This window comes from Chrysemys picta, chromosome 1 (genome assembly GCF_011386835.1).
Source record: "Chrysemys picta bellii isolate R12L10 chromosome 1, ASM1138683v2, whole genome shotgun sequence".
Classification (NCBI taxonomy): Eukaryota; Metazoa; Chordata; order Testudines; family Emydidae; genus Chrysemys; species Chrysemys picta.
The window spans coordinates 113,370,161-113,389,531 of NC_088791.1; the positions used below are offsets into that span (position 1 = coordinate 113,370,161).

The following is a 19,371-nucleotide window of genomic DNA, read 5'->3' on the forward strand; positions in this document are numbered from 1 at the left end:
TATAAAAGTTGCCAATCTTAAATAGGGAAGAGGTAAAAAAAGTAGTAGTCGCAGCAGTAGTTTTATTTGAAGGTCATCTTTAACTGTTTCCTGTGACTTGTAAATAAACCCAAGCCCACTCAGAAGCTTACAGCATAAAGTTATGCTTGAGATCTACAGATGAACTGTGTTATGTGCAAGTGCAAAGTATTATTATGAAGTAGTGGAAAGTTAAGGCTCTGTGGATGCCAGTTGTTTAACCACAGAGAATAGCTGCTTACACTTCAAGAGAGATAAAGAATAATCCAGGAATATGGCTATTTTTGACCTCTGGAAAGAGTCCAGCACTGGAGATGGAAAAGACATAAGGTCATCTAATCCATGTCCCAGAGTACAGTGCAGGATTGTTCCCCACAGTATATTTTCTAGAAGAAAACCCTAACATTCTTGCAGGTTTCAGCTTAATTTCTCGTCAGCAGTATGTTATAAAGTACTAGAAACGTAAGGCCCACAGGAGGTTAGGTGTTTTTTTCACATAAGTCTATGAATTTCTAATGTGTCTATGATCCTTGGATGTAAATGAGCTGATAATACGTAATTTACCACTTTCCACTTTGTTTGCATCAACTGGAATTTTTGAACCGTATCCAACACTCTGAACATCAGCACTGTAGTCTGTTCCACGGCACTGTTTTTAATACCCAAAAGAAGCTGAGCGTGGGGAATCTGAACAGGACAGAGGTATAAGGCATGAGTTCTGTGTTGCCGGCTGTTTAGGTTTCAGGTATTCTACCTCAAAGAACCACCAGGGACCATGCTCCCCGCCGGAAAGAAAAAACTGAGAAGCAAAGCAGAGAAAGTATAGGTATAGGGCTCTATTTTCAACTTGCTGAGGTTTCTGTCCATGCGCCTCCTTTCTGTGATCCTTACAATTTAATATTTTAAAAGGATCAAAATTTAAGTGTGCAATTATTATTGTAAGGCATTAATAATGGGAACCTCCTGAGTCTTCAGTACTGTATCACTATCTTTTACTCATTGTGGTACCCATTTTTCATTACCCTTGTCAAACAACCCCCTGTAGCCTTTCATTTTACCACCAACACAGTTGATTAATATGCATCTGCTAAAATAGTTATACAAGGTATCCAAGTGAGTAAACCCATCAAAAAAGGGTTCTTGATATGCAAGTAATATATTCTAGCAAAGAGCTGGACATGGAACACTTGAATCCAAAAGTACTAGGTGTATCTAATGATCAAAAGCAGAGCCTGTTTTCACTCTCAGTAGTAATTCTATCTGAGGTCTTGGCAAATGTTTTGTCCTGAAGTATCAAAAATATACAGCCACTAAGAGTTACATCACAGAGAAGCAAAAGCCTGGAATATCAAGTATTCTCTGTCTCCAATCCAAGTAGTAACCATATGCAAAACTTCATAGTTTCAAATTCTGATGAGACCAGTTATTCACATTGGTGTGGCCACCTTCTTGCAAGCAGTGATCCAACTACCTGCCTCTTCAATTGTATTTTACTGTTTTCCATAATTAATCAATTCCAGGATGCACTTGGATGTCCATCATCTCCTTATATGAGTTTCATTAGTTTCAAGATTGTATAAACTGCTACCCAGACGATAGTGTGAAAGTGGAGGGTGCTGTTGCAGGAAAACATTGAGGAGTGCTTATCCTGACTAAAAGCTCCATGCACTCTCTAGGGTAAAGAAAGGAAGGTATTTCTCACATCCTTCTCCTGGTTTTTAGAGTGATTGAATAGCCACACCCGCAAACATCCAGAGCTTCACACTTTTGTGCGTATATCTTTCTGAAATTAAGGAAACTGATATACGAGCATTTCAAAAGCTACCATAATTTCAAAACCAAATTTCCACACAGACATTTATTCATTCAAAATAATGTACAAATCAAATTTTATATTTTAAAAAGCCAGCCAAGTTACCCAAGCCATAAAGCATTTGAAAAGTCTCTTGGGTAAAACGCCACTATTTTTACCCCGCCCCCAAACTGTGGCCTAACTTCCCAAAGAGCAGAAAGGATTTATGAAAAACTTTCCAAAAAAGAAACACTGACTTTTGAGATGCCAGCAAGCACAGGAAATTTCAGACTCACACATTGTTTAAAGAAGTAAACAATTAAGCAGTATCAAATGGAAGGGCCATCTCATCCTTAAACAGAGTATCTGCCTGATGCATATCCCCATACATGCACTATGGGCCAAATCCTGCATTTTTTGCACCCAAAACTCCACAACCACAGTGTTTGTTTTGGAAGTCTAAGGACTACACAATAAGGGTTTGCGGGACTATACATTGTTCCCTCTTGGCAAATCAATAAGGACCAAGGTGAGGAAGGATCAGAGGGAGTTTCCAGTGGACGTTTGTGGAGGTGGCAGCCCAGAAACATTAGAACCTTTTGTATGAAGTGACCATTCTGCACTGCCCTTGTTTAGTTGATTTGGACCATTTCCAACATCTTTGGAGGAAAGTTTAAAAACAAACAAAAAACACCTCTGGCAGACTTTTCTCAGTCATACAGACTGCTGATGATTAAGGTTAAGATTTTGTTATGGGTATTTTTTAGTAAAAGTCATGGACAAGTAGTCGCAATAAGCAAAAATTCACAGAAGCCGTGACCTGTCCATGACTTTTACTAAAAATAATTGGGGAGGGAGGGAGGGCCAAGGGAGAGGTCAGCTGCAGGGGCAAAAGGTTGCACAGCTCCGGCTTCGGGGTAGAGGGGTGCACAGCCCTGGCTCAGGGCACAGCTGAAGCTCAAGAAGTCACAGAGGTCCAGTAAAGTCACAGAATCCGTGACCTCCGTGAAATCATATCCCTGTTGATGATTCTATACTGTCCATTTTGTTTAGCTACTATCACGTGATGATACCTGCAGCTGACTAGCTGCTACACTGCAGTTTTAACAATACAGGTGTCTGCAGGGAACTGAGAAAAGGGGCTGAGTAGTTTTTCTTCTTTATACACTCTCCCCACAATAGCGGAAGCAAAAGCCACCTGTGACTATGTGGTCTCCATTCCCTCCTTCCTCTCACCCTTCAAGTCACTTCTCTTGATTGTGCTATGTGGCATATTGTTCACTTATTTGGCTTTGGAAATTGTTTTGAAACTTTCCACATTACATTCAGTATCTTGATGTTCCTCTTCTTTTTATGCTGCTATTCCTGGAGCACTGCAATATGTTTGCAAGTTGATAAAGGCATCTTGGTTGTTTCAAGGAGTTCACAGGGCAGGTACATTTATACTTGATGAGCATATATATTTATATTCAAGGGGTTCCACACCTCCCTTTTTTTTATCATGAAAAGATGTCTCGTTTCATCTTTTCTCATCACTGTTATTGGACACTGGAGAAGAGGGTATAGCACTACAGCTGAAAACCCAACTCATAGAACACAGTTATTTTATTCTCTGCCATATCTGGTTTGACTGAGATCTGAAACAGCTTGTACGCTTTTCGCCATGTTCACAGCAAAGGAAATGATTTAGGTCAATGTCTTTTTCTTGACAAAGGTATTACTAGCCAGCATTTAGCTAGTGGAGCAAGTGAGAACTCTCAAAATAAGCATTTTGGGACACATGATGGAAATTGTCTTCCTAAGGACATGCCAAACCTTTCAAACCTGGGTGCCTGAAGTTAGGCTTCTAAATCCCTATTTAAGCTCAAGTCAAGATGGCTAATTTTCCAAAAGTTTCGAGCACCTCTAGCTCCCACTGATGTCAGTGGGATTTGTGGATGGCTCAGTACAGTGGAAAGCCACACCACTGTACTTAGGTTTCTAAATAGGGATTTCAAAGTCTAATTTTATGCATCCAGTTTTGAAAATTTGGCCTTACTATGGTCCCTGTTTGTAATGAAGCTCAACCTTTGTTAAGTTCGCTTCTGGAGTGAATCAGCCTCAGGCAGTCAATGCCACAAAAGCACACTATGGATCTTTTGCGTAGAGACTGTCCGGTTTGGCCAATATACATAGCAGAGGGGCATAAAGAATAAATGGACACAAATCAGACATCAAGAATTGTAACATTCAAAAACCAGTAGAAGAGCACTTCAATCTCCCTTCACACTCAATAAACAGACTTAAAAGTGGCAGTTCTTCAACAAAAAGACTTCAAAAACAGATTTCAACGAGAAACTGCAGAACTGGAATTAATTTGCAAACTGGACACCATCAAATTAGGCCTGAATAAAGACTGGGAGTGGATGGGTCACTACAAAAAGTAATTTTCCCTCTCTTGATATTCACCCCCTCTTGTCAACTTTTGAGAATAGGCCACTTCCACCTTAATTGAATTGGCCTTGTTAGCACTGACCCCCTTATTGGTAAGGCAACTCCCATCTTTTCATGTGCTGTATATATATACTGCTTACTGTATTTTCCACTCCATGCATCTGATGAAGTGGGTTTAAGCCCACGAAAGCTTATGCCCAAATAAATGTGTTAGTCTCTAAGGTGCCATAAGGACTCCTCGTTGTTTTTGCTGCTTAACAAGGCTCTCCCCCAGTGTCAACACAAACACCTTGAGTGGAAGCTACTGTCACCTAATCTCATCCATGTTGCTAACTTCAGCAAGTGACTAAAACTACAAATTATCTTCTCTGGAGTGTATTGCATGGGGTGGCTACTCCATGACCAGTCATTCATGGAGCAGAGGAAACATGGCGTAATTAGAGCATTGGAGGCTTCCCTGTTTTAGTGCTGATTCTGCCACTGACTTGCCCAGGGACCTTTGCTAAGACGGTTAACTGTGTGGTGACTCACTTTCCTCATCTGTAAAATGAAGATAATATTTTACCTGCTTAGTCTTAACTAACGTTTATAAAGTTCTTTAAAGTACAAGCTGCTATGGAGGGTCAAGTCGACAAGTGCCAAGCTTTGCGACCAGCACATTCTGAAGGTCAACTTGTTCTCTTTATATGACTGGTTGTCCCATCAAAGATGTTTGTACACCCTGCAAGATCATTTCTAGGCCCAACTGTTTCATTGTCTTTCCTCATTCTCACACTGCCAGATTCATGTGTAGAACACACTTTTTTAAAAAAAATTCTATTTGATGTAGTATGAACTTTGGGGCTTTAATTAAAATGCATACAATTTCCTCTGCACTCTTTTTTCTAAGTATGTTAATAAATATTTAAAATTACATACACCTGGCTGTGGGGAGGCTGCCGCGGGGAGGGAAAGGCGAGTTGGTGCAGAGGGAGAGCTTTTGCTTCATGTATAAAAAATGAGGGGCCCCAAACAAGGGGTGGAATTTGTGGGAGGGCAAATGCGCCCTGGAAGTGCTGCCCACTTCTCTACCATGGCAGAATTTAGAGCAAAACTCTCATTGTGCACTAAGACAGCAGCAGCATGAAGAAAATTATAATAAAGAAAAAGCATAGTGGCAACCCGTGGAGAAAGTGCGTGAGATCTGTGAGCATTTCACAGAGAATGAGGTGACAGTCACTGGGACTTATCCCATAACACAAACAGATGTTCCTCTAGGTTTTAGATGAAAATAATTTGTCCCTTTGAACCAGAGAGGGAGTTTGACTGAATTTGTGATGGGGACCAGATCAACCAAGGCTGGTTTTGAATCTTGGAAGCAAGTGTTTGATCCCTAGAGAGCAGAATGTGAGGGATAAAATTGCTGTTCAATTAACCTCTTCGCTGCTGCAGAACACAGGGTTGTTGCTCCATTTGTGCTTCAATGTGGCACCCATACTACATGGAGCAGCACATAATGTTTTACCCTAAATACCCATGGTTCATTTTCAGAACACAGGACCCAGTTCAGTGTCTCCCTCCCTGAGGCCCTGTCTTCTAAAGAGGTCTCTTGAATGATATCCAGTATTACAATAGGAGATGGAGAAAGAGATAGTGAGCTTCAGAACAGGTCAAAATCTTTGGGGGAACAGTCCCATGGGTAAGCACAGCTGATGAGCAGAGAGTCAAAGGACAAAACTGCAGAAGAATGAAACAAATAGCTTTAACAGATCCCGCCCCGTTTCTGGAGAAGGGAGAACCCACATAACTGGGAAGGGTCCTGGACAAGTCCCAGGAATCTGGTTGCTCTGTAGTAAGTTGGACTTGTATTCACTTTCGACCACATCAATGTATGTGTATCAACACTGGGTTTTTGTATGATTGTTAGAGGACAAAAAGCAATATTTTAAAAGCTGGAGTGCATATGTTCCCCTTCCCTAATAGAGAGAAACCCCACAGATAACCGAGGCAGATTTTCATATTCTGTTTACAGTCTGGCAGTTAAGGGAACTCTCCTGGCCAACGTTAACACAGCAGACAAGATGTGCCCTATACAATCAGATCCCAAAGACCATCTGCTGATATCTGCCTTCAGTTGCCAATGAAGCAGTAAGATGCATGCAAGGAGGGGAAACAGATGAGCTCCTTAACATAGACTAATCCCCTACATGCTTGAGAACAGCAAAATAGACCTTGGCACTATATTCCAGTTCACTGCCTTGATGACAGTCAGGACACCACACAGCCGTTTTGGGGAGGAGGAAAGATGTGAGGAGAAGAAAAAGATACCACTGGCGACAACACCACATTAAAGTGTGACTTCACTTGAAAAGTGGTTTAGGGAAGAGGAAAAAGGATTCATATAAGGACACAGTGAAGGCTTAAGTCTAAATATTGACCTGCTTTGACAGTTAGGTCCTTTGAAAAAAATCTCACCTCAGGAATTGTAAACAGGTATTTTCTTCAATGGATCCTTGTTACAGCAGGAGAGCATCACCCAGTTACTCAAACCCTGTGTCTGGTGTAGTCTGCCAACGTGTTACAACAGATTTGCATCTCACTTCTATGCTTGTGTTCCTTCTCCCACCCCAAATAACAATTTTATTAATTTGTTCACAGTGAGTGGCAAGTAATGTTGGCCATTAGTAACGCCCCATGAAAATTCCCCACTGCCACTGACAGTTGAATCAACAGCATTTACATTGAGTTTATCCAAAGCAGACCACTGCCAAAGCAGGTCAATCCTTAGTCCCAGCAACTTTGGGTATTTCTACCCTGCAATCAGAAGTGTAACTGCAGCAGGTGTAGAGGAACCCGAGCTAGCTTTGATGGAGCTAGCTCCAACAACTATAGCAGTGAAGCCGCAGCCGCACAGCTGGGAGCACAGGCTAGCTGCTCAAGTACAGACCCAGGGTCCCGGGTGGGCTTCTACAAGCTATGCTGTCACTCAAGTTGCCACAGCTTTGCCGCTATTATTTTTGAAGCTAGCTCCATCAAAGGTAGCTCGGGTACATCTACACCTGCTGCAGTCACACCTCTGATAGCAGTGTAGACATACCTTAAGACAATTTCCCCACAGAAATATATTAACCCCTCCCCACCACCACACCATGCCCTTTATTAGAGATGCACAGTGAAGAGTCAGGAACATGAGCACAGAATCCGAAATTAGAGAGATAAAACCTGCTAACCCTTCTCCTCCTGGTGCAGAATTGCCCTCTAGATTTCTCTCTAGTACTTTCCAATGTTAGATGGTACATGTGATGGGGCTCTCCCACCACTTCTCTGGGAAGAATATTTCCTAGTCCACTAGATAGGTTGGAAATATCATCATGCAATTCTAGTCTCCCCCCAACCCTGGTCACCCACACCATTCCTTCCCTCGAACCAACGGAAGTAAAAATGGGGTAGAAAAGAAAAACTCAGAAACCTGGAGAGTGCTTGGAATTTATTCCCTTGAACAAGAGGGTAACATTTGAACAAATAGTGTATCCATCTCACAGCAACAGGAAAACCAAATGTTACATAATTTAAAAAAGACACACCCCCCACCCCCAAACAAACAAACAAAACCAGGTTAAAATATGAAAAAGTTTAAAAGGCTACAAGTGGAGACGTGAAGCCTTTCTGAGCACTGATCATCTTCCTTGCCGGTTTTCCATCAAAAAGTTTGTTTCATATAAACTCCTGTTTCTCCCTGAGCCAAACCTAACCCCTAGGAGATAGTCACTTATCAGATTCTGCTTTTCAAAGGGCAGAAACTTAAATCATCCCAGGTAATGAAAAAGCAGCAACTTCTCTTTTATACAGATTTAACCGGTCTTTTTCTAATGTCATGGAAAACATTTCATGTAGCTTCTGAAAGTGCCCAGAAAAATTCACATCATCCTTCAGAAAATACACACACAAAACAAACAAGTACTTCAGTGGAACAAGTCTACAGGTCTGAAAGGTGAAGGAAGAGCTGGGAGCCCTGCTTCTTCCCAAAGTGTTCTCAGCAGGATCCTGTTGGGATATAAGGTACCAGGACCATTGCTGCATATTTTGCCTTATCCCCAAAAGCTTTTTAGGCTCTTTCACATGGCAACAGTACAGCAACTGTTGGGTTAGCTGCCTCTCAACGCATCTGAGAGACGCAATCCCACACTTCAGCTTTCCCCTTTCCAGATTTCCTGCACTTGAACCTGCAGTTCCCTCCACATTCTCCCTCCATGGAATCCTGATAAGAACACTGAAGAACAGGATGGACTGGGAACAGGTTAACATACATTCCAACTCAGAGGGCTTCCAGACTCCACAATGGAACAAGTTGATTCGTTGGGCAGGGACTTGGTCCTAACCCTTCAATTCAGACCCTCTTTTAGGTTTCCAGAAACACAGGGAATTACTCTCAAATCTATATTTTAAAACTCCCAGTTTGAAGAGCAGCAGATGAGCTCTCTTTGGAGAGCTGTTATAGATCAGCTATGGAAAGGTTCAGTATAATGTATCATGAATGCAGAATACTACTATTCCTTCCAATTCCAGTGAAGGTTTCCAAAGCACAGCAGAAGTTTAAGTTCCTTTTTCCCATCTGTGTCTGATCAGAGTCTGGCACATTAATTTTCAGACTGAATTCTAAAATATGGACCTTTTTCGTTTTATTGGTTTAGGAATAGGAGTGCTTCAGGATGGCTGGTATAAAATGCAAGCAACAAGTACAAAACACTACACAAGACGGTTACTCACCGTTGTAACTGTTGTTCTTCGAGATGTGTTGCTCATATCCATTCCATTAGGTGTGTGCGCGCCGCGTGCACGATCGTCGGAAGATTTTTACCCTAGCAACACCGGCGGGTCGGCTGTGGAGCCCCCTAGAGTGGCGCCTTCATGGCGCTGAATATATACCCCAGCCGACCCGGCGCCCCCTCAGTTCCTTCTTGCCGGCTACTCCGACAGTGGGGACGGAGGGCGGGTTTGGAATGGATATGAGCAACACATCTCGAAGAACAACAGTTACAACGGTGAGTAACCGTCTTTTCTTCTTCGAGTGCTTGCTCATATCCATTCCATTAGGTGACTCCCAAGCCCAACTTAGGTGGTGGGGTCGGAGTGAGACATTGCTGTGTGCAAAACTGCTGATCCGAAGGCAGCATCGTCCCTGGACTGCTGCACTAGTGCATAGTGTTCTGTAAATGTGTGGACTGACGACCAAACCGCAGCTCTACAAATGTCCTGTATCGGAACTTGCGCCAGGAAAGCCGTCGAGGAAGCTTGGGCCCTCGTGGAGTGGGCGGTGAGGTGCGGTGCTGAGACACCTGCCAGGTCATAGCAAGTCCGGATGCAAGACGTAATCCAGGAGGATAGGCGTTGTGAGGAGACCGGTGAGCCTTTCATTCGGTCGGCCACTGCAACGAAGAGTTGCGTCGTCTTTCTAAAGTGCCTTGTGCGGTCAATATAGAAAGCCAGGGCCCTGCGTACGTCCAGAGAATGCAAACGTTGATCCTGGCGAGTAGCATGTGGTTTAGGATGAAAGACCGGGAGAAATATATCCTGGTTGATATGAAAAGGAGAAACCACCTTAGGGAGAAAGGCAGGATGTGGACGAAGCTGCACTTTATCCTTGTGGAAAACTGTGTAAGGGGGCTCGGATGTAAGCGCCCTGAGTTCAGAAACGCGCCTTGCTGAGGTGATGGCTACGAGGAAGGCTGTCTTCCAGGACAGGTACAGAAGTGAACAGGTGGCCAGTGGCTCGAATGGAGGACCTGTGAGCTTGGAGAGAACCAGGTTGAGGTCCCACGTCGGAACGGGCTGACGTTGTTGTGGGTACGTCCGGTCTAAGCCCTTGAGGAATCTAACGACCATCGGGTTAGAGAATACCGAGGACGCGAGTTCCCCTGGATGGAAGGCCGATATAGCGGCCAGGTGAACTTTAATTGAAGATATCGCCAACCCTTGCTGTTTTAGGGATAGGAGATATTCCAAAATGAGAGGGATAGGTGCGTGCAACGGGGACGTGGCTCGCTGTTCGCACCAACAGGAGAACCGCTTCCACTTGGCCAAGTATGTGGTCCGTGTTGAGGGCTTCCTACTGCTCAGCAGAATCTGTTGGACAGAGTGAGAACACTGTTGCTCTGCCTGGGTGAACCATGGAGCAGCCACGCCGTGAGGTGGAGTGATTGCAGGTCGGGGTGACGCAGCCGGCCGTGGTTCTGCGTGATGAGATCCGGATACAACGGAAGCGGGATCGGTGTCCGAACCGAGAGTTCCAACAGCGTGGTGTACCAATGTTGTCTCGGCCACGCTGGAGCGATCAGAATTACCTGTGCCTGGTCTCTGCGCAATTTGAGCAGTACCTTGTGGACCAGAGGAAACGGAGGGAAGGCATAAAACAGGTGGTCTTTCCAGGGAAGGAGAAACGCATCCGAGAGGGAGCCCGGAGCTCGACCTTGCAGGGAGCAGAACACGTGGCACTTCCTGTTGTCTCGAGATGCAAACAGGTCTATGTGGGGAAACCCCCACTTCTGGAAGACGGAATGTATAATGTCCGGACGGATAGACCACTCGTGCGTTTGAAAGGACCTGCTGAGCCGGTCCGCCAGAGTATTCTGGACTCCAGGGAGGAACGATGCCGTGAGATGGATTGAGTGGGCGATGCAGAAGTCCCACAGGCGAATGGCCTCTTGGCATAGAATTGACGAACGTGCTCCTCCCTGCTTGTTGATGTAAAACATGGCCGTGGTGTTGTCGGTGAGAACTAACACACAGCGGCCACGTAGGAGATTGAGAAATGCCTGGCACGCCAGGCGCACCGCCATCAGTTCCCGAACATTGATGTGCAGGGCTAGCTGAGGTGCAGTCCACAGGCCCTGGGTATGGTGCTCGTTGAGATGGGCGCCCCAACCCAGAGATGAAGCGTCTGTGACCAGGTGCAGAGAGGGTTGTGGGGCGTGAAACGGCATCCCCTCGCAAACCACATTGTGATCTAGCCACCATGTGAGGGAGGTCAGGACCGAGTTCGGGATTGTGACCACCATATTCAGGCTGTCCCGATGTGGGCGGTATATTGATGACACCCAGGTCTGGAGTGGGCGAAGCCGAAGTCTGGCATGCCTGGTTACGTACGTGCATGAAGCCATGTGACCCAGGAGGGTAAGGCACGACCTCACCGTGGTAGTTGGGAAGGCCTTGAGTCCCTGTATGAGGCTCGTGATGGTGCAAAAGCGATTGTCTGGCAGGATGGCTTGTGCGCGTCTGGAGTCTAGAACCGCACCGATGAATTCTATTCTCTGGGTAGGTTCTAGAGTGGATTTGTCCTTGTTGAGTAGGATACCCAACTTGTTGAATGTGCGCACTATTATGTGGACGTGATCGCGAACTTGTTCCTTGGTGCGACCGCGTACCAGCCAGTCGTCTAGGTACGGGAACACCTGTATCCCTTGCCGACGAAGGTACGCTGCCACGACAGCCATACATTTCGTGAAGACCCGTGGGGCCGAAGATAGTCCGAAGGGAAGGACTGCAAATTGGTAGTGCACCCTGTTTACCACGAATCGGAGGAAGCGTCTGTGAGGCGGGAAAATAGCAATGTGAAAGTATGCGTCTTTCATGTCGAGGGCGGCAAACCAGTCTCCAGGATCGAGGGAAGGGATAATGGCCCCCAGAGAGACCATGCGGAACTTCAACTTTACTACGAATTTGTTGAGTCCGCGCAAGTCCAAGATGGGTCGCAGACCTCCTTTGGACTTGGGGATGAGGAAATAACGGGAGTAGAATCCCCTGCCCCTTAATTCCACTGGAACCTCCTCTATGGCCCCCATAGCGAGGAGCGTAGAAACTTCCTGTATAAGAAGTTGCTCGTGAGAAGGGTCCCTGAAGAGGGACGGGGAAGGGGGGGAGGAGGGGGGGATAGAAGAAAACTGGATAGCGTATCCCCTCTCCACCGTGCGGAGGACCCAACGGTCCGAAGTTATAAGGGACCAAGCACGGTGGAAGTGGGAGAGGCGATCCCGAAAGGAGGGGGCTGGATCCTGGGGGATGACTGGGGCGCCGTCCTCGACCGCACCTTCAAAAGTTCTGCCTGGGGCCTGAAGGTGGTCGAGGTGGCCCCTGGTTCTGGCCGGGTTGAGGGCCGGTCCACCTTCTTCTACCACCTCGCCCTCGCCTCCGGGCCGAGTCTTGTCTCTGACGAGGCGGGGGGGGGTAGAAGCGCTGAGGTTGCGGCCTAAATGGCCTGCGCTGGGGGCCCACAACATGCATCCCCAGGGAGCGCATGATTGTTCTCGAGTCCTTGAGGCTCTGCAGGCGGGAGTCCGTCTTATCCGAGAACAATCCATGCCCCTCAAAAGGCAGATCTTGTAGGGTTTGCTGCAGCTCCGGAGGCAAACCCGAAACCTGAAGCCAGGAGATCCTGCGCATAGCGATGCCCGAAGCCAGGGTCCTCGCCGCTGAGTCTGCAATGTCCAAGGAGGCCTGCAAGGAGGTCCGAGCCACCTTCTTGCCCTCCTCTACCATGGCTCCAAACTCTTCCCTGGACTCTTGGGGAATCAACTCCTTAAACTTCCCCATAGAGTTCCAGGAGTTGAAATTGTAGCGGCTCAGTAACGCCTGTTGGTTCGCCGCTCTCAGTTGTAGCCCTCCGGCTGAGTAGACCTTACGGCCAAACAGGTCGAGCCGCTTAGCCTCTTTTGATTTAGGCGCTGCAGCCTGCTGGCCGTGGCGCTCTCGTGCATTCACTGATTCCACCACCAGTGAGCACGGTTGGGGGTGGGTGTACAAGTACCCATAGTCCTTAGAGGGGACAAAGTATTTTCTTTCCACCCCTCTCGCTGTGGGTGGAATGGAGGCAGGAGTTTGCCATATCGTATCCGCATTCGATTGGATCGTGCGGATCAGAGGTAACGCCACCCTCGATGGGACATCTGCTCCAAGGATGTTCACGATCGGGTCGTGCACCTCCACTATCTCCTCCGCCTGCAGGTCCATATTACGGGCCATCCTACGCAGGAGATCCTGGTGAGCCCGAAGATCTATCGGAGGGGGACCCGTACATGAAGTGCCCGCCACTGCCTCGTCCGGAGAGGAGGAAGAGGATGCCTCCGGTGGTACCGGATCCAAGGGGGGGTCCTGATCCCTTTGCTCTTGGGCCGGGGCATCACCTGCACTTGGGTCCCTGGTGTCGGGTGGCGTGGACACCGAAGCCTCCATGCCTCCTGGCGGAGGCCGAGAGATGGTGGATTCTGGGGCCCTTCTAACCGAGTGACCCGAGCGAGAGGTCGATGGTATTGGAGCCCCTTGTTCTTGGTGGTATGCCCACGGGGTCCAAAACGACCAGTGAGATGGTCCATGAGATTGGTCCTCTGCCATCTCCTGCCAGTGGCCGAAATTTTGTTCATCGGCGCGCCCTTGAGGGGGGTATGCCGATCTCGACAAGTCCTCCGAGGAGCGGGACACCGATCTAGACGGCCATGGCGGTGCCGAGAGAGATGAAACCATCCCGGTGGGCTGCGGTGCCGCACGGTGCCGGTCCGGAGATGATCTATCTCTGCGCGGTGCCGGCGATCGGTGCCGGGACCGCGACCGGTGCCGATGACCTCGTCGGTGCCGGGAGTCAGATCTGGACCTCGACGAGGACCTGGAGTATGCCCGGTGCCGGGAGCGACCCCTCGACGTCGAGCGCCGACCGTAGCGGTGCCGAGAACTACGTCTCGACGTTGATCGGTGCCGACGATCATAGCGGTGCCGAGACGTAGAACGGTGCCGCGAAGTAGATCTTGGCCGCGAGTACGACCGGTGCCGAGACGATATTCGGCGCCGGGACTGCGAGCGGCGTGGGGACCTGCTTCGGGACCTGGACCGGTGCCGAGGTTCCAGCCCTTGTGATGGTGGGCGCATCAAAGCAGGTTTCCCCCTCGACTGGACCGGGCGAGTCAACGGTGCAGTCGGTGCCGGTGGCTGAGGCGGTGCCGGCTCCGTGAGAGCTATTAAGTCTCTCGCCGCCGCGAAGGTCTCTGGAGTCGACGGGAGGCACTGTATCACCGCCGGCCTGGGGGGAGACGCTATTTGCACCGGACTCAACGGCCTCGGCGCCGGAGTCGACGGTGCCGGAGGCAACTGTTTCCGTTGCTCCACCGGTGGACGCGGCTCTACCCCCGACACTGGGGGAGCTGGCGTCTTCGGCACTGATGTCCCCGTCTTATGGGCTTTTTTATGCCCTGGGGATAAGGACCGGCGCCGAGGCACTTGCTGTGTCTGCGGTGCCGACGAGGTCCGGTGCCGGGGAGGCTTGTCTGACGCCACTCGCGTGGTCGTCGCAGCCGGTGCCGCCGGGGCACTGCGCACCGAGGTGCTAGGTGCCGGGGCCTTGCTCGTGGAAGGAGCGTCCGGGCTAAGAGCCGCCTCCATCAGAAGTTGCCTGAGCCGAAAGTCCCGCTCCTTCTTCGTTCTCGGACGAAAGGCCTTACAGATTTTACACTTGTCTGTCTGGTGTGACTCTCCCAGGCACTTCAGACAAGATTCGTGCGGGTCGCTCGTGGGCATAGGTTTAGCGCAGGAGGCGCACAGCTTGAAGCCGGGAGCGTTGGGCATGAGCCCGGCCCCGCGGCCGGGGGAGAAAAGGGGGGAGACGACCCCCTTAACCCCCTGGACTATTTAGAACAACTTTAAAACTACTTAACTAACTTACAACAAACTCTAAGACTATAACTATAACTACAACTATGATACAACAAGAAAGCTAGGGAAAGTGGAGAACAGCTAAGCAGCGCTCCACAGTTCCAACGACCGTCAGGGGCGGTAAGAAGGAACTGAGGGGGCGCCGGGTCGGCTGGGGTATATATTCAGCGCCATGAAGGCGCCACTCTAGGGGGCTCCACAGCCGACCCGCCGGTGTTGCTAGGGTAAAAATCTTCCGACGATCGTGCACGCGGCGCGCACACACCTAATGGAATGGATATGAGCAAGCACTCGAAGAAGAACACAAGATTACTTCAGCAGGTGTAGTCAAATCTTAAGTTGAATGTTTAAGACAGAGGGACACACTTTTAAAACACTGCCTCTATTCATAATGGTATAGAATCATACACACAAATGAAGGGTTCTGTGCAGATAGGTTAATCTACATGCGCAAATTGTGTGTGTATGAACTGTATTCACAAGTAATGCACGCACAATTTAGGCCCAGTCACACGTGACAACATTTATATGCATAAAGTCCACTTGGATGTGTATATACATACAATTCCCCATTTGTGCATTGTTTGCTGATACAAGAAAGTTTGTGCGTAAGTTCTGTTGTAGGTGTTCACAAGGAACCATGCAGAACTGGACATACTAGTGATGGTCAGTTGGGGCCTCTTTGAAAATGTGGTCCACATTAATGGGCATTTGCGTTACAAGAAGCAGCCATCCTCTCTCCTCTGTAGCCATCAAAAGAACATTCCATAGGTAAGCTAAGCTTTGTTATATACAGTAGACTACACATATAAGAGATGGATAGTTAAGGGAATCACACTTTGAACTCTACTTACTGTACATATCTGTGGGATGTACATGAGTGGGCTTCCTGCCTTCATTATTGCACCCCTATTGTTATATACACTGTATATTCAGAGGCCTAAGTGGTAGGAGCCCTGATCTCTTCCTTCCCTATCGCTTTCTGGATTCCGCTCACTATTGTTTGTATTAATGACCAAATACCTCTGCAGGGATCTTTCACTGGCTCATGAAGGACACGCTTCACTAGCCAGGCAACTATCTCAAAGATCATGCTACCTGCCATCTAGTGCTGTATGTCTACAGGGGTAAGATGAGCTTGTTTCCCTTCTGAACCTTCCATTGTGAGTGGGGAAGGAAGCAGATTACCAATAGGGAAGTGCTTGTCCCGGGGAAGAAACATTTTACCTGCCCGAAGTCAAGCATTATTATGAGCTATGCATTGAAAGAGACTGTTCCAAGTCCACCTGTCAGGGAAGTGCTAAAAGTTCAGAGATAAGTTCTTATAGATCTTTAGAACAAAACACAAAAACAGCACTTGTATATTAAAAGCATATTAAAAACCATATAAAAATACTGTAAATCATATTCAAAAAAATCCAAAAGAGACAACAGTTACAGATTATCAAAGGAAGAGAGACAGTTGAAAAGCAGGGTTGTTGGGTTTTTTATTATTATTTGGCAAAAGCAGCTACTTTGGCACAAAGGCAAATGCAGAAAAGAGAGAGACACAAACAAGCAGACAGTACAGAGAAGGCTTACAGAGTCTACCACAAGCATGCCAGAGTTCAGCACCAAAAGCACAGTTGTAGCTTTCCCCACCCTTCCTTCACAAGAGAGTCCTGTTTATTGGGAAAGAATGGAATCAGCTGCCCAAAAGCCCATTACTATTTTCCCAGTTGAAGCGATAACTGTGCCTCCATAGCCAGTTTGCAAAAAATTCTCTGAAATTCCCCGCTTAGAGCCCTCCTGGTGTGCACACAGGCTCCTTGGCAAATCAGACATAACCCTCAACGGAACTGTGATTCTAACTGATTGCTGGAAACCTCGGCTTGGGTGTGAGATTGTCCCTAAAACTACAGTCCTTACAGCCCAAGGGATAAGCTTATCCGCATTTAATGCCAACTAGAAAGTGGCTGCATTGTGATGCATTTAGCAAAGGTAACACATGTAGATCAGGTTAATAACATCCCATGTGAAAGTGCTTAGTGTGACCTCACCACAACTCAGCTGACTGAACCTGCTGAATAGCGTTCAATGTTTGGAGGTCCTTTAAGTTTCCACCCAAGTTGGCTAAGAAACAAAGTGCCAGACTCACTGGTGGTGTAAAGCAGATGCCAAGTGTGAATGGGTGAGAACATGTGAGTGTAAATGGAAAAGTTGTGTCATTTACACCCATTTGGTATTCGGTGGGAAGCAAACATCAGGCCTAGCATAAGCGGTTGTAATGCCCACTGAACAGAAGCTTGGCCTGCTTACACCTGCACTGATTTTTGACCCTAGCAGTGTTGGGCATGGTGCCAGCATAAATTAAGAATGAGATGGGGCTGCTTTATGCTGCATCTTTCTGTTACTTGCCTTTCATAGCACACATCTTTTCCATCAGCATCTAAGTTACACTCATTTTGCATAGGAGCACTTCTTTGCTACTTATGCTGATTTTCCAACCAGTTTACATTCCACATGCAGCCTACGCCATCACTGAAGCTGGTTCATCTTTCACAGAATTTGCAACTGTTAATGCAGGTTGCATTTGGTGGTGTTTGGCCCAAAGAGAGTCAAACGTTCTTAGAAGATATAGAGCTAACAGTAGCAAGTCCATCAGCCAGGAGAAGTAGAGACTTGGAAACAGCTCCCTGCTCCAATTCAGACAGGTTCGTGTTTAAGGTATTGGTCTATTCTACAGTGTACACTGTCTAGCAATATTCTCTAATTAGCACAATTTAATAAATTACAGCTAAGCATGTAGAGGGCATTTCTAGGTCAAAGTCAGGAATCCATCAAATGGAGATGTGCCTCCCTGGGATTTTCCAGGAATAGAATCACATGCTTTCACTGCATTACCAATCCCAGTAGTTTAAAGTTCGCCCTAATCCTCCCAGCAACCTACCTCTCTTTTTAAACGCACAAAACTGTAAACACGAGCCAAATACTTCCTGACCCAACCAGCAGAACAGGATCCAAAGGCAGGTGGTTACAAGGCAGACAACAGTTATATTGCTGCGCTGGCTAAGTGAGAACTGACCTGCAGTTAATGAAGCTTCAGCAAGCTTCTCATGCACACTGCTTTTGAGCCAATATCTCCCCTGTTCTATCCCACTTCTCATGATTGCCAGTAGTTTTAAGACACACTTAAGACTTCCTACAAAGAGGCTGGGGAGATGTGAAATCTCAGCTGAAAAGGGAGACTCCAGCATAGGAGGTTAAGCACTGCCCGCCTCCTTACTGTTAAACCTCTCTCTGCCATGCACACAGCTGAGTATGCAATGCACTATACTACCCTGTGGGCGATTCCAGTGGGTATTTTAATAATATAAGCAGCAGCTCTACTATATTTGGTGCTGTATACGAGTGCATACTGCCTCACGTAACATCCCTTTCAAGGGCCAGTGTTCCAAAAAATGTTATGGAATTCCACTTCTGCTGAGGCAAACAGAAGCAGGCTGTTAAAGAAAATAATGTCTGCTCTGTTCGATTCCTCTCCCATGCAGATGGATCACAGATCTATCCACAGGGTCACGTACAGTCACATAACAATAGCAGCAGATATTTATTTATTTGGCCATACCTGTATAGCAAACCATGGCCTATCATCTACCCTCATCACTTATCTCTCCACCAGCATTTGTTGAACAGTAAAGATCTAAGAAATAGCCAGTGTTTTCCGTTCATCTTAAAAGTTAAGTCTCTTCTAAAAATTCTCCCTGTTTTTAAAGAAAGATCTGATTCTTAAAGGGAAGGCAACTTCAATTCACTCAATAAAAGCAGATAAAAATAGTTTAAGGTACTACACTTGCCAAAGACACGAGGCCAACTTTTCAGATTTTACAATGATATTCTCCTTAAAATTTCTCTCCCCTCCATTTTGCTGCACAGAAAACCCATACAAATGGAGGAGAAAACTGTGAAACTAACTACATACAAAGCGCTGCCAAATGCACAAAGTAAAACTGAAAAAAGAATTCTCTAATCACTTACAATTATCTTACATTGTAATAAATAATAAATAATATGAATAATTTAAAAAAATTCTGACAAAAGCATGATTTAAGCCGACTATATCTCTTAAGATCTTTTAAAGCTAGTACTGTAATCTGGGGACATTTTGCTACATAAAGTGTGTCTATTTAATATTTTCGCTCTCCTAAAAGCAATTGTTTTAGTTTATCCACAGTATTCAGGGCCCATACACTAGAAACCAACTCTCTTTTCCCTCTTGCCCCCATCTCACCTTTTCCTTCTCCACTAAATTGCAGTTTTCAATAAAGACAATTGAGGAGCTGGGCCAGATGAGAGTCTGTGGCACAAACAGAACATTTCCCCCAAGTTAGAAGGAATTAGAGCTTTCAGATAGAGCAGACTATCCGTAGCAATACGACACATGCTGTAATAACCCAATTCCCAAAACAACTTGCCAA

General features: G+C 46.8%; 1 protein-coding gene and 1 long non-coding RNA gene across 45 annotated transcripts in view; one reads left to right on the forward strand and one right to left on the reverse strand.

Moving 5' to 3' along the window:
• MICAL3 (microtubule associated monooxygenase, calponin and LIM domain containing 3) overlaps positions 1 to 19,371 on the reverse strand; it is a 261,805-nt gene that overhangs the window by 84,199 nt on the left and 158,235 nt on the right. The gene's annotated exons all lie outside the window — the stretch shown is intronic.
• On the forward strand, positions 7,697 to 18,637 carry LOC135981340 (uncharacterized). The gene is made up of 2 exons (XR_010598316.1): positions 7,697 to 8,980; positions 15,223 to 18,637. It is a non-coding gene; the product is annotated as an uncharacterized LOC135981340 (long non-coding RNA).